This window comes from Coloeus monedula (assembly GCF_965178545.1).
Source record: "Coloeus monedula genome assembly, chromosome: 19".
NCBI lineage: Eukaryota > Metazoa > Chordata > Aves > Passeriformes > Corvidae > Coloeus > Coloeus monedula.
This window is the reverse complement of record NC_138799.1, coordinates 8,255,242-8,269,548: the sequence shown is the minus strand read 5'-3', so window position 1 is coordinate 8,269,548 and position 14,307 is coordinate 8,255,242.

Genomic DNA, 14,307 nt, shown 5'->3' with positions numbered 1-14,307 from the left:
TGCTCCATCTAGTAGGAATGCTGGGTGCTTAAGGCTGCCTCCCAACAAAGATTTCTCCACATCAGACCTTCTTGTGTATGGGCATATTACCCTAGAATCCTACAGTTCTCTTTCTTACATTCTCATGCAACATCAAGTGTGCAGTGACAAAGAAAATATCTCTACATATATATATATATATATATATATATATATATATATATATATATATATATATATTGCAGTATATAATCTCTGTGTCCTGCAGCCAGTATTGAATTAAGGTTCCTGATGCTGTTCTGCTGTTTGTGTTGTGGCAAATGAGGATATGGGAACACAAAATACCTCCACAGAGTCCCTAAGAGAATAGCTGGAATGAGAACCACATCCTTCTCACCTTTGCTCTGGAGTTAAAGGAAATGTTCTCAAATGAAGTATGTAAGTGGATTGAGTGGCTAGTCACCTGAGTAACAATAACCTTCATCATGCTCATGTTTCATTAATCGCCTTTATCTCAAAAATGTTTTCATGGCTTTGTGCTGAACTGGAGCACAGTACAATGTTTGGGTCTTTTGGTTTGGGTTATTTTTTTCAATCATCCAGTGTATGGGACCAAAATAATTCATGCACTAGTTTAGAAAGAGGAAGTGAATGTCACAGTGATGTTTCCTTAATATTTTCCTAGAGAGCACAGGAGGACAAGAGCTTGTAAGACAAGAGCTTTTCTTTGGCTAGCTTTCAATTCCTGGTTATATTTTGGTACCTAGCAGTCAAAGCAGAGTGGAAGCGTAGTGTTAAGGTTGCAAAAAAGAGGGCCTGGTCTTTTACTCCCATATGATGGAGTAATCTAGGGATTAATATGTCTATCAACACTTCCTCAGTTATGCCAGTAACTGGCTCATCATCTCAAGTGAAAAGGTTGATTTGCAATTATAAATGCAGTATTCATAAAGATAAATTGAGTGCAGATTACTTTTGAAGTAACAATACACCAGTGAATAATAAAAATTCCTCTGAAAACTCCCTGGTTCTTTAGTGAGCCGGTTTATCCTGTGCAGGCCCAACTGTGGGTGACAAGGCCCAAGACTTCCCTGCAGAGGGCAGCAGAAAATTGTCTGCCCTGCTTGGTGTGTGCTTAGCAGTGTGAGCTCCCCGGGCTGGATTTCTAACACTGACAGCAATTTAGATCAGAGTTCTGCATTGCCCTGTTGTTCCCCAGTGAGGTTGATTCATGGCCCTGATTAGTTTCTCTTTTTTTTTTTTTTTATTTCACTCTGAAGTTACACTTACTGGACTGAAAAATTTCTCCCATGGCTGAGTGAAGAACATCACTTGACTTCAGGCTTAATATATTTTTTTTTTACTATGCTTGTGGGAGATATCCCACTGTATTCAATAAAGATGAAACTAATAGAATTCTGTGGAAGCAAACCCATCCTTTGTAGAATTGTTTTATAAGGATAACCAAAAAGTCTTTATAACACCGATTAGGATGATTTTTCTTCCTGTACAGTTCCAAAATTCCGTCAGTCCTGACTCTTCAAGCCATTTTCCATGCACTTTATAAATCAAGGTGGTTTTTTACCCTGTACCTTTAATTGCAATCAATCTTGTCTGTCTCAAAGTTCTTACTATTTGAGGAGAAATTGTACTGAATGGGTGCCTTGCTAAGCTGTTCGTATTTTAAATGACAGTAAACTTAAAGATTTGTTTTCAGTTTCCATTTAAAGGTAAAACTGACACCACCCCCTCCAGCTTTGGACAACCAGGATTTTGCAGCAGAAGTGCACTGTTCTCTCTAGGGGTATGTTGGCAAACACAGCTTTGATCAACTTGGCCCTGCGTGTTAGGGCACGGGCTTGATGTAAAGCTTGATCTGAACACTCAAACTTCAGGGGGATTAGAAAACCAGATGCAGGCTTCTCAGAAAGCATCTGCCTGGTAGGATTTGAAACCAAGCTCATGGATTCCCATGTTTCTGCACTACAGAGTGTTTCAAATTCTATTGTGAGTCTTGCACCAAGCCTGTTTTGTGTTGACACAAGCGTGTCATTCTAGGCAGGAACACTTGCAATTAAAAACAACTTACGGTAACACATGAGCCCACAGTTCACACCAACAGTCAACCCTTCAGCCTGCTCAAATGATTAGAAGGAACAGAGTGCCTATCACAGGGCCAAGATTATAAATCTTGGATGTACACAAGAAACACATTAGCAGTACATCAGCTGGAAAACTTACCAGAAGTGTGAGAAGTTAAATGCTCACACATCTCTAACAAGATTTCCCCTTTCTGTACCCACAGTGTAAGATGCCATTCAAAGGACTGAGGCCCTGCTGCAGGTTAATAGTTTTGCTGCGTTTATGTTGTGGGGGCAGCTTAGGAGTGTGGCATAATAGGTGGCTCACAAGAACAGGGTACAACTTTGAAGCTGCCCTTGCTTTTCTTCTCATGACCCCACTTTGTAGGTAAAGATTATGATACCAGCCAGTAAAGTACTTCAAATTTGCTGAGCAAGGAATTTTGTCTAAATAGTGAGGTGCTAAGAAACAAAAACAAAGTAGGTTTTGCATTTTCTTTGAACAGCCAGCAAAGAAATGAAAACTTGTTTTGGGTGCATCTGTTGTTTCCTTTGAGACCTACAGGGAATGATTTGCAAGAGGAAATAATTGTAGGAAGTGTGTTCATATTTCCTGTTGATAAGGTAGAGCACTTAATTCATACATCAGATTGAGACAGTGTTTATTGCTTTTATGTAACCACAAAATCCAGCCCATTTTAAAGTCACTACTGCTTCACTTGCTGGTTTGTCCCATCTTTTAACTGGTCTGCTTTCACTTTTAGACAGAGAAAACGCCTTCACTGTTTGGGGGGACTACGTGAATAATTTCACAGACTAAAGCAAAAATGCTGATGGCAGCAGCTCATCCTGACCATCTGTTGCTTCTGAGGACACCAGTGTAAATCCCTTTGTAACAAAGGTCATTTTGTGAAGCTGGGTAAGTCTGCATAGGCATGGGGAAGGAACCTGTGATACTTCACCCTCTGTTGTTCTGTGTTGCAAACAGAGACATTGGAAGTTTGAATGTTAGAGGATAAATTAATGGTGGAGTTTTTAGTCCTGGAGTACCAGCTGTTCATAGCATAGCTTCCTAGCTTGGCAGGAGAAACTGGAACCTACTAAAAAAAGCTGCAAAGCACACAATCCCAATAATTGGGTTTAGTGATGAAACCACTTCCTTTAAGCATTTGGAGTAGATCTTCAGCTGGTACAAACTTTTGCAGCTCATTACCCATGCAGAGCCTCTGTCCCTGTATGTCCCTCTATGACCTGTGTCATCTCTCAGTGAAAGCTCACGTTCAGTGTTTTGTTATTGCTGTGTTCTTAATATAGTGGGCTTTCTTTATGTTACTTTTAGCTCTGTTGGCCTTTACAGAGCAAAACCTGTGAATATGGCTCAATGGCTACATTTATTTCTTAGCAGGTTGTATGGGGGGGGGGGGGTTTCCATGTTGGTGTTAGCTAGTTTCAGGAGGAGTAGCTGAAATCAGCCTTGGAAAGTTAACTTCTGTGATTCAGCAAGTCTTGATTCTTTGGCCTGAATTTTTTTAATCAAACGTTTTCTGATCGACCTGCATTTTCTGCAACTTCTGCATTTAAGACCTGGAAACTCTTATCATTGTATGACTCAGGAATTTAAGAGTGAGTTGTATATATAAATTGTATATATTTGTGAGCCTGAAGTCTCAATTTATTGTTTTATTTCCCTCAGAGGGAAATACTCAGTCCTCTTTGAGCTATTGGTCCTTAGTAAAACTTCCATTGAACAACACATTTTCTGTGATATCTGGGGTAGCAGAGGATGCCAAGTTCTCATTGTGCTGCTTTGCAATTTTCATCAGTGTAGCTATGTGGACTCCTGTTCCAACATTGAACAAGTTATTTAGTTTCTACATCTCCCTCAGGATCTACTCCAAAACATTCCCTTTCTCACTGAGGAATTCCTTCAGTTGCTTAACTCATTCTGGAAAATACAAAAATTATTTTACCTCAGATAAAGTAATATAATTTCACCTGAAATCTTCATCCAGACACCAGAGTAAATATGCCACATTGAATATAGTTCTGGCTGACTACAGTTGGTTGGGAATTGTGTAACTCCCTGTTCCATGTTACATGCTCATATGTTTCTGGGGAAGTAAATAGGTGTGACAGTGACATTAAACAGGACCTGTACCCTACATCAGACAGTACAGCCTCCTACTATGCAACTGGAGATCCATTTAGCAGGGAAGGTCTTCTAGCTGAGCAGGTCTTCACAGTGCTGCTGACAATAGTATGGTAGAATTAGATTAGCAAGGTCAGAGGAGAAACTGATAGCTCTACGAGGAGCATGGGCAACAAATAAAAATAATTTGGTACAGGAATCTCAGTTGCTGCATTCTCCTTAGAGCAGGAGAAGAACATGTAAGGGAAGTTTGCAAAGTCTGTTTCAACTGTAGTTAACTCCTTAAATCACAGACTGAAGCAGGACAAGTAATCTGAAATGAATGCACCAAGGTGGAGTTGCAAATAGCCACATGCTGATTCAGCAATCATCGTCTTGTCTACTGTCCCTACTGGATTTGCTGGAATACCAGACCCCTCCTTGTTCTCAGTGTTATTTTTATCAGTACTTTCAGTTCCGTATTCATCAAACAGGTCATTATTTTCCAGGTCTAAAACACCTTTTACCTTCTGTTTTGTTTAGTCATAGCTTAACTGTGTCATTCAGGCTTGATTTGTTCAATTGGGCCTCCAACTCTGCAGCTTGCCAGACATCTGCTCTTTTTAGTGGGATTGGTCAGACAATATCAAGACAGATAAATATTTCTCAGGCTGAGACTGCCTGTCTGCTAGATAAGAACTACATTTAGTTCTATTATCTGCACTTGTGTTAGTAAGTGGATTAGGTTTAATTTGGTCCTTTGGAGAGAAGTGGGTGAACTGTTCCTCAGACAGATCTGGGATTTGGTTTAAGGACAGGCTTTGTGATGTGGTCTGTAAAGTGCCTTGCAGCCCTGTAGGAATACTTTGTGTGTCTGGTTCCTGACAGCAATTTGGAACGCTAACTTTAATGTTTGTGCTTCTAATTATGTACAGAGGTAAATTCTCAGATGAAAGAATGAGGAGTTTCATCATCTGTCCCATTAAGTGCAGCAGGGTTTCTGTTGTGCAGAGGAGTGACTGCCTAAAACTAGCACCTGATAGCTGCAGCAAGGGGAAGGGTTTCTCAGGCTGCACAAGGCACCTTCCATCCCTCTACAGTGTGCAACTCTGATTAAAGAATGCATTGATTACTTAAATGAGCCGTGTCTCTGTCATGTCCCTTCAATGCCATTTTTGTCCCCCCCCAGCAAGGGGGTAGATGTGGACAATTGTCCAGCATGTAGCTGGTTGGCTGGTCAGTGTTAGAGGACTGGGGAAATTGGTAACACCCAGCCTTTGTGATCCTGACAGCCTCCAAACAAAAGGGCAAAGTTCAGTGTCCTGCTAATGGATTTAACTGTTCCATAATTGAGACTCCAGGTATTTGGGAAATGACCTCTTTTGCTACATATCCTGTCAAGTTTGGGTTAGTTATTCCCATTCAGCTTACCTAGGTATTGGATATTGCTAAGGCTTTAATGCTAGCTTCCACCACAGTTCAGTCCTCCAGGCTTGGCAATAGGATTTCTTTGGTTTCAGGGCTTATCTCTATGGGTTTGTGTTTAACTTTCTGCTTGAATTTTCCATTTTGGAAGGATTTTTTTTCTTTTTTTTACCCATTTTTTTACCTAGTGTCTGCTTCTGCCTGGGGTTAAATTTAGTTTTTGTTTCTGCCTGTAGTACTAAGACCCAGCAACTGGTGCCAGGTAAAGGAAAGAAAAATTACGGCAGCATCCACCTTGTGTAACAACTCGAGGACTGTATCAGCAGTGAGTGTGGGAGGAGGCTGAAATGAAGTAAATGTGAGAGAACACAGAGGGTGCAGTAACTGTGCTGATTTGTACAATGCGAATGTGCTTCAAGTTTCACTTGATTGCTTCTTCTTTAATTGAAGCCTTGCCTAATTGAGCTGAGGGCTTTCCCTTCTCTGGTTCAGAATGCTGTGTCTTTTTTTTTTTTTTTTTCCCTTTATTTGCTGTTTTACCTTAGACATGACACTGATGGGAGAGGAATATTTATTTTTAGCACTTCTTCCCCTCGTTAATCCATGCAAGTTCTGCTTGACGGTTCAATGCTATTCTAAAGATGTAGGCAACAGCTGTTTTCTCCATGTCTTATCAAATATCCTCCATGTTCTAATAATAACAAAGAAGTTTCTTTATTCTTGAATTTCCACACAAGGGATCTCATTGCATCTTTTCAGGGGGACTGCAGTCTAGGAATAGGTACTTGTGGCTGGCTCGGTAGATTCTGCTTTAAACAAATAAGTATGATCGAGGATTTAATATCCATTTTATATGGATTCTGTTGTTACACTTAGGATGGCAGGGCTAATATTTTTAACAGCTCAGTAGTTTTAACTGTTGTCTTGTTGCTTTGGTAAAATAACGAGTATACCAATCTGCTTTGCCATCAGATGCTGTAGGGATGATTTAATTAGACTAATTTCTGTTTTCATTAACACTTCTATTAACTGTGTTTTAATGCTACTGTTTACAGATTCTTATTTTGGGAATTTTTTTCTATGTTTTTTCTCATCTTTTTTGTTGCCTGTTTGCTATCACAAAATTGATACTATAGCATTGTATCACTTGTAAAATTGATACAATTGTAAAATGGTAAAATTGTCTAATTTTACAGGAGGTCTCTCAGTGATATTATCTGACAAGATGTGGTACCTGCGCTACTGGCAATGGTGTCCTCTTATCTCCATGGTCCCTCCCAAAGCAGGGTAGCCTGAACTAGTACTCTACTAGAAAACTAGGACAAAATCATGTGAATTATGGCAGTGTTGGCATATCTTGAGAGACCAGAACTGTCATAATGGCACATATCCCAAATTCTTTCTGACTTCATGTTTTCTGTGCTGATTTTTAAGATCTGTCAGAGATGTGGTTTTCAGTGGAGTCTGTCATGTTTAAGAGTTACCATAATTATCCTGAAAAAGTTCTGGATTTGTGAAATAGATGCTTGCTTTCAAGCTTTTTACAGTCTGCAGTATACAAACTGCAGAGGGATGCAGTTTATTCTTAGGCTTAGAAACTTATTCTACTACTTAAGTACTTAATCAAATTCACTAGTAATACATAGCATGTTTTTCTTGCTTAGCATTCAGCAGTGGATTTAAGAAATCCTTTTGCATGTGGATTTCATTCTGATATAACTTTCTACTATAGCTCAGTGCCACGTTTATTCTTTAACTTTCTATCCATACAGCTGCATGCTTTTAAAATAACTTGGATATTGTACAGGATTTGAAAGACAAAGTGTTTCAGCTACTCCTAACAACTTATGAGAAAGTCACCACAGAACATTGCCTTCTCTGTCGTCTAAAAAAAATGAACATTTGCAAACACTTGGTTTATAAAAAAATGAAGTTGTCAAGGACAATGACAGCAGAAGTAGAAACCACTTAGCGATTTTTTTTGTCAAGGCTCATACGAAAATTATATTTGGAAGAGAACTATGTTGTAAAGCACCTGAGAGGCCACTGCTAGTAAGTGTGAATAACTTCATGTATTGAAAAGCATGGATCTGCTGGAAAAAAGACGGTTTGAACGCCGGTCTGCAATTTGACAAATTAAATATCTGTCAAAATGTATATTGAAAATTACAGTGTTGCTATGGTTACCAAAGCTTCCTTCATTCCAGGACTGTGGTGCATTTCACTTCAAAGGAGAATCTCTTATTTTCCCCTCTTCTTTAAGTATAATTGAATAGAACTTTCAGAAGTGCTTTTAATTTGTATGCATTAGTTGGTGAAACTTGTTGCCAGAAAGGATCAAAAGCCCAGAAATATAGCTGTTTCCAAAACATATACTTCTCTTTCACAGCATCTATGAATTAAATCTCATAAAATCATATTCTTTGGTTCTGAACTGTAGAGCAGAAGTGACCATACCTTGGTTAGGAGGACACTGGGACTCACAGCAACCCACTGAGTGTGGGTAAAACTCTTAACAGATGCTATTGTGGGCGTCCTGTGTGTGTTTATATGAGTGGCTGATGCCCAGCTGTTCTTCAAATTGCTGTTGCACTTTTGAATATTTTTGCTGTAACGTACTGCTTTGAGTAGTAAATGAGAAAGATTAAGGAGGAATGACTTTTATGGTCAAACTCTGCCATTATTGTTCCATTAAGGCTCATTTCCTCTGAAGCTGCAGGTGCTGCCACCAACCATGTCATTGTGGCCAATTCATGAGTTTTTGGAAAATACAACCTGTTACTTGTAATGTGGAGAGATGATCATAAGCCCTGTGGTGAGATGCTGTTAGACAATACCTGTGCAGCTTTCCTCATGGAACTCAGTCAGTAAATGACATTATTAAATAATATTAGCAAGGCTGTAAAAACAGTACACAGTGAAGGAAATAAAACCAAGGGATTTTTGCTCTGTCATCCTGGAATCTGCCCCACACCAACAGCACATCTGCCCAGCAAAGGTCAAGGATCAAGTGCTTCTGACACTGCTTACTTCTGTCAGGGATTGTTCCCTTTATATGGAGCACAAAAGAGCCTGTGTTGAGGCGTTTCCCATCGTGCCCTCTATGGTTATTATGTAAAGTTGACTCTCTTCTTGTGGCCATACATTTTCTGCATATTATCAAACTTTTTTTATCCCATGTGAAGTTTCTGCTTATGGTTTTAACATGTACATTTGCGTCTGTGTAAATAAGTAATGGAGGAAAACTGTGTGCTGCGTTAAATCTGTTTGCTTTAGAGCTGCAAAGCTTTGTCCCTCAGCAAAACAATCTGTCAGGATACATGAAAGCATTCAGTTGTTTGCTGTGAGTGTGCACATCTGGCCAAGCCACAGCATTCCTAGTGACACTATTCCCCATTCCCTTCCTTGCTGCCCTCTCAGATGTGGCTGATCCAGCTGGAGGGGTGTGCCTTTCATCCTGCTGCATCCACAGGGGAGAAAGAGGAGGAGGGTGTGGGTCTCTAATGTAGCACTCATGGCCTGATTCATCGGTGACTTGAGCAGGCTTCAGGAGTGCCTGAAGTGAAGGTGAAAACCAAGGGATGAAGTAACACCAACTGTGACTTCTGGTGCAGCTCTGACATGTACATAAAATCTTCTAGTCCTTATATCAAACTACTTGTTTATTTCAGGGTGGTTACTGTACTAGTCTTCCTGAGGTTTATGAGTTGAATGGAAGATACTTGTTTTAGGTCTTTGTTATCCTTAGGTCCATCTGTTCTGTAAGAGTTGGAGTTGCGTGCTCTTGAGCTGGAGTAAGAAAAAAAACCATATAATTTTGTACACAGAGAAGAAAGGGATTAAATTTTGAAATTGCCACAATAGCCATATCCTCTTTTTAATATTAAATGAATAGGGAACTGCTTATTTAACAGTTTTGAAAATAGCTGAAAACCCTCACAGATCTGCAACATGCACTCTAGATAGATTGTTGTGAAAACAAAATGCTTCCCATAATATGTACCTTTACAAGTACATACTTGGGTCCATCCAGGGCATATTTCTAAAAGGGCTTGTTCACCAATACCAGTGTGTTTGAAAGTTCCATTTTCTCGCTCTTTTGAATCTGCTCCCTAAACACATTCTGAGGGTTGGAAACATCATGTGGTTTGTATAAATAAAACCACCAAATTGCCTGGGGTGCATCTGTGCCCCTTGCTGTGCAGGCTGGCTGTTTCTCTGCCATCAGCCTGACATTTTCAATCAAGTTTTTAATGGACTCCTGGGGCTCCCCCAGTTTCTGTTCAAGCAGAATCTGGCACCAGTCTACCCAAGTCCATAGCAATGAAAAGCTTTATTTTAGCTTTTGATTGTACAGAAATTTAGTGACGGTAGGAAAGAAATAAACTGGTTGGAGGAGTGCCAGAATAGCAGGAAAGAGCTGTCTTTAGAAAAAATTCATAACCTACATTTTGTTTTGTCAAATTAGGAACTGCAACGTGTAGGGCAACCATAGATCAGACTTCTCTGTAATCTTTTTCAGATTTTGACAGATTGACAGTTTTAATTAAGAGTGTTTTGTTTAATTCATTTTGCCTTTACACCTGAGAGTGTTCACAGGCCTGTGCAGGTTTGGACTGTAATTCTGCAGGGTTTTTTTGAAATATAATTGTTGGTCATTAAAAGAAATTGAAGTAAATGTTGTGAAGGCTTTTAATTTTCATTCCTGTTCAGGAAGTTCCCAGATCCCCTCTTAGGCTTACATAAGTTATTTTAAACAGTTTATTGTATTTCAAAACTTCTTGTTTTAAAGGAAGAGTGAACCATAAAACCATAGTAGTTGCCACTTTGCTGTAATTATGGACACCTCACTTCTAAGTAAAGAAAGCCATTGTGATTGTCTCTCAGGTTTGTAACAGCAGCTGTTGTAATAACTGGTAAAAGTTGAAGTCCTGTGATCTGTGTGGAATAGATGTTGGGATTTTATATCGAGAAAGGTATCAATTAACTTCCTCTCTATCCTTCTGAGAGTTACAATTATTATTTCTCCATACAGTAGGTGGAGACAAAGACCTCATGAATTTTATCATATCTCCTCACACTGATTTTATTAGTTATGCTTGTGCTCTCCTGATTTTTGGTACTATTAAATCCCTTTATAAAAATAGAAACTATCAAACAATTTTGTTCTAAAGATTGTTAATTTATGTTTACATTAATGCTGTAATTATTTTGCTGGCTACTGTTGATAAATTGGTTATTTTGAATATAAGGGGTGATTTGGAGATTGATCTGTGAAACCTTTCTGTTCAAGTTCAGATCTGTCTTAGGCCCAGAAATTCAGAGGTCAAAGCATGCCTGTGATAGACTTCAAGTTTGAACGTATCGTGAAATTCCCAGTGGTATGGGAGTTGGAGTTCTGTGCAGGCTGGAAGATTGAGGTGTGGTCTGCCTCTGTTTATAAAGTGAATTTATATGTGTATATATGTTTACATAAATCCAGTGCCTGTTTACAGGTGGATGTTTACATACTTACAGCATGTTTGGCTGTACAAAGAATATGGCCTTGGCATCTCTGCCTAAACTTACCCGAAAACTTACAATGTAATTTGGAGCAGTGAGAACAAATGGGGTGTAATACATAAAGTAGGAGAGATGGTTTTATTCACTTTTCAGAGGGAAAATGAAGTTTTCAAATTTCTCAAATCCATTGGTTGACTATTTCAAGTCATCTGTAGATACATTTTTATTTTAATCTTCTTAAAATCATTTGCACTAGGCTGTTGATGCTCTATAATAGAGGAAGTCTCTGCCATAGGCAGAATGTATACTGGTTTTGTGTACTGAATGCTGTGTGTACTGAAGTTGACTGAAATAGTCATGCCAGAGAAGGATTTCCAATAGTATGACAGTTCAGGGTAGGTTTCCCATTATTTTGGATGCCAAGCAGGTTGCCTTAGGGAGAGATGGTTTTGTCAAATCTGTTCCTCATGCTCAGCTAAGACTACAATTTAACAAAGCCCTGTGACTTCAGCAGATCATGGTAGGAGTCCCTCTTTCACTGATCTCAGACTGGTCTGATCAAAGTTTCTGTGGCTCTTAAAATAGAGAGTTTACCTAGTGAGGTGTGCTTGTGACAGCGTAGATTCAAGAACGCAAAGTGGAGTTTGATCCAGTAAGGAGGATAAAAGAAGAGAAGAGCAGAGCCCATATGTCAGGGTAAGACCAGACACCTGAACTGAGGAGACATTTAAGCAAACCTTTACAAAGGGATTTTTTGCTGCCTCAAAAAATTTGAGAAGGGTTGTTATCAAGTACCTCTGTTCCTTGTCCGCCTGTGAGGGGAGAAGCTTTGTCTTTTGAAAAGGAATACCTGGGATTAAATTTAAGCAGGAGAATGAGTTGTTGTCTGTTCACTTCCTCATTATGCCAAGTAGCTTTGTGTGTATGGGACAATTAATTTCACTGGAATCCTGACAAAATCTCCATTTCATATGGAAGAATTGTGTACGTCTGATTTTTCACTCGTGGGCAGTATATGCTACAGAAGGTCAAAACGGATGTTATTATTAAATACAATTCAAATGAAGAGGCAATGAGCAGAGTAGTTTTCCAAAATTAAGACAACACAGGGTTTGGGGCTAATTGATAAAGATGTGCCAAGTCAGTGCCTGCCGCAGTATCATGTCTGTTCTGGTGAGGTGGGTGTTTTGCAGGGCATCTCTTTGAATAAATCAAAATATTCTCCTGTAAACATCAGTGGGAAACTGAGAATGACATACAGGTGGGTGTGTGGATCTTGCCTCGAAGTGATGCACATAGCCTGTCTTTCCAGTGTCATTCAAGTAGATGCAGAAAGTCTAAATATCCTAACATTGCTTTAACTCTCAAGGACATTCAGCTCTTCAAATGCAACGTGGTATTTTCCAATTTTGACCTACTGAGCTAATTGCAAGGATTGAACAGAAATCCTGACTTGGAGTATAGATGATGATAGTGGGTGAATGTGCAGTCAAACAATGTTACTGCTTGGTACAAGAATTACTTTTATTGGTCTTAGAATTATGGTTCATCAGAGTTTCTTCTATGCTCCTTTACTCTTAAGAGTGTGATTTAATTTAAAATATCCAAATCTGTGTAATAAACTCATTAGATCATGAACAGACATAAACAATTATATTCCTGAGGTTTGTAGCACTATTCATTGTAAATCCAGCACAGTGCATCTTCAGCTAGGAATGCTGCCAGGCCTGAGGGTTCTGGAGGAACTGTGCTTTTGATGTATACATCTGAACTTTGCTAGGCTGAGGAAATAAGATTTTGAGGAGCCCAGAGCCAGATGAGGATGGTCAAACTAATGGTTCATTCTCTGGCTGTATCTACCTGCATCTTCTCTTTGAGTGCCAGAACTAATCAAAGATGTATTCTCTAAGTGAGGTTGTGTAGGAGTGCCCAGGTCTGTGCTCCTCTGGGCTGGAGCTGTTCAGAGGATGTTTCATGGAGCAGGGATGTCTGTAGCTTTTGGACTGAACATGTGAGACCACAGCTTCCTCCCCTCCTCTGAGTACTCCATTGTTTGCTGAGGCTTCCCTTCTGTCTTAACAGAAATCACAACTAAGGAAATAACATTTGTAGAATTTAAATTACGTTCTTTTCTATGTGTTGTTAGATGTTCCACACAAAATTGTAGATATGGATCAGTATAAATGCCATCCAATTTACTGGTTTTCTGTATATTAATTTCCCTTATTTTCCTCTATAAGTGCACGTACATAATTTATACATGGTATTATTCATATTCTCTATCAATAGCAAGGATAATTGATGAGGAAGAAAAAACCCAGCAAGCTAGTCTGTTTGGTTATCTCCACACTTGTTTAAAAATGCCCTTGGAAGTGGAAGTATAGTGAATGTTGTGCTGTCTGTTAGTTTGATTTTTAAGGTGGTGGCATGTGGATAATCTCTGGTGGGCTTGAAAAATTAAGCTGCCATAGCTGCAGACTTCCAGTGCTACTGTTTGGGGCAGAGAGGTACGAAGAGTTCTAAACACAGAGGTAAGACACTGGGATGGACAGAGTTTTTCATTCCAGAGTATAGTTTAATGTTTTTTTTGGCTTTGCTGTTCCTGTTGGCTTACATCTATAGGATGAACACTGCTCTGTGAAAGGAAGAATGAAGTGTCAAAAGTGGCTGGAGGGAGACTTCTTTGGAAGTTAGTGAATTTGTGAGCCAGTAAGTAAGTGGGCAAATGCAGTGTTAACTTAGAAGGAAGTAAATTTCATTTGAGCATGTTATTTTGTTCACAGAGGGCCAAATCCTGAGAGATACTAAGGATTAAGTGTTTTTGATAAAACGTTCTTTTGTAGATTCAACTTCAAGTTGCCTTGGGTTTTCTTCTCCAGATATGCATAAGATTTGGCTCTGTCTGTGATAACTAGTTTTGCTCAAATTATTTACCAAACTGCTTTGTAATGTGTGACTCAAATGCACGTAACATTTGCCTAAAAAATTGTGTTTTGGGAATGAAAGCCTTTGCTTGAGGTCTCTGCTATAAAATCTTTGCTGAGGGGCAGGGAGAGGCTGTGAGTTTTTTGGCGAAGTTAATAAAATGTGTGGATTAGTGAAGTGCTGATTAGTGAGGTTCTATTGTCGACAGAAACATTCCTGCCTTAGTTGAAACCCAGATGGAAAAACTGCCTGCCTCGATTGCAGAAA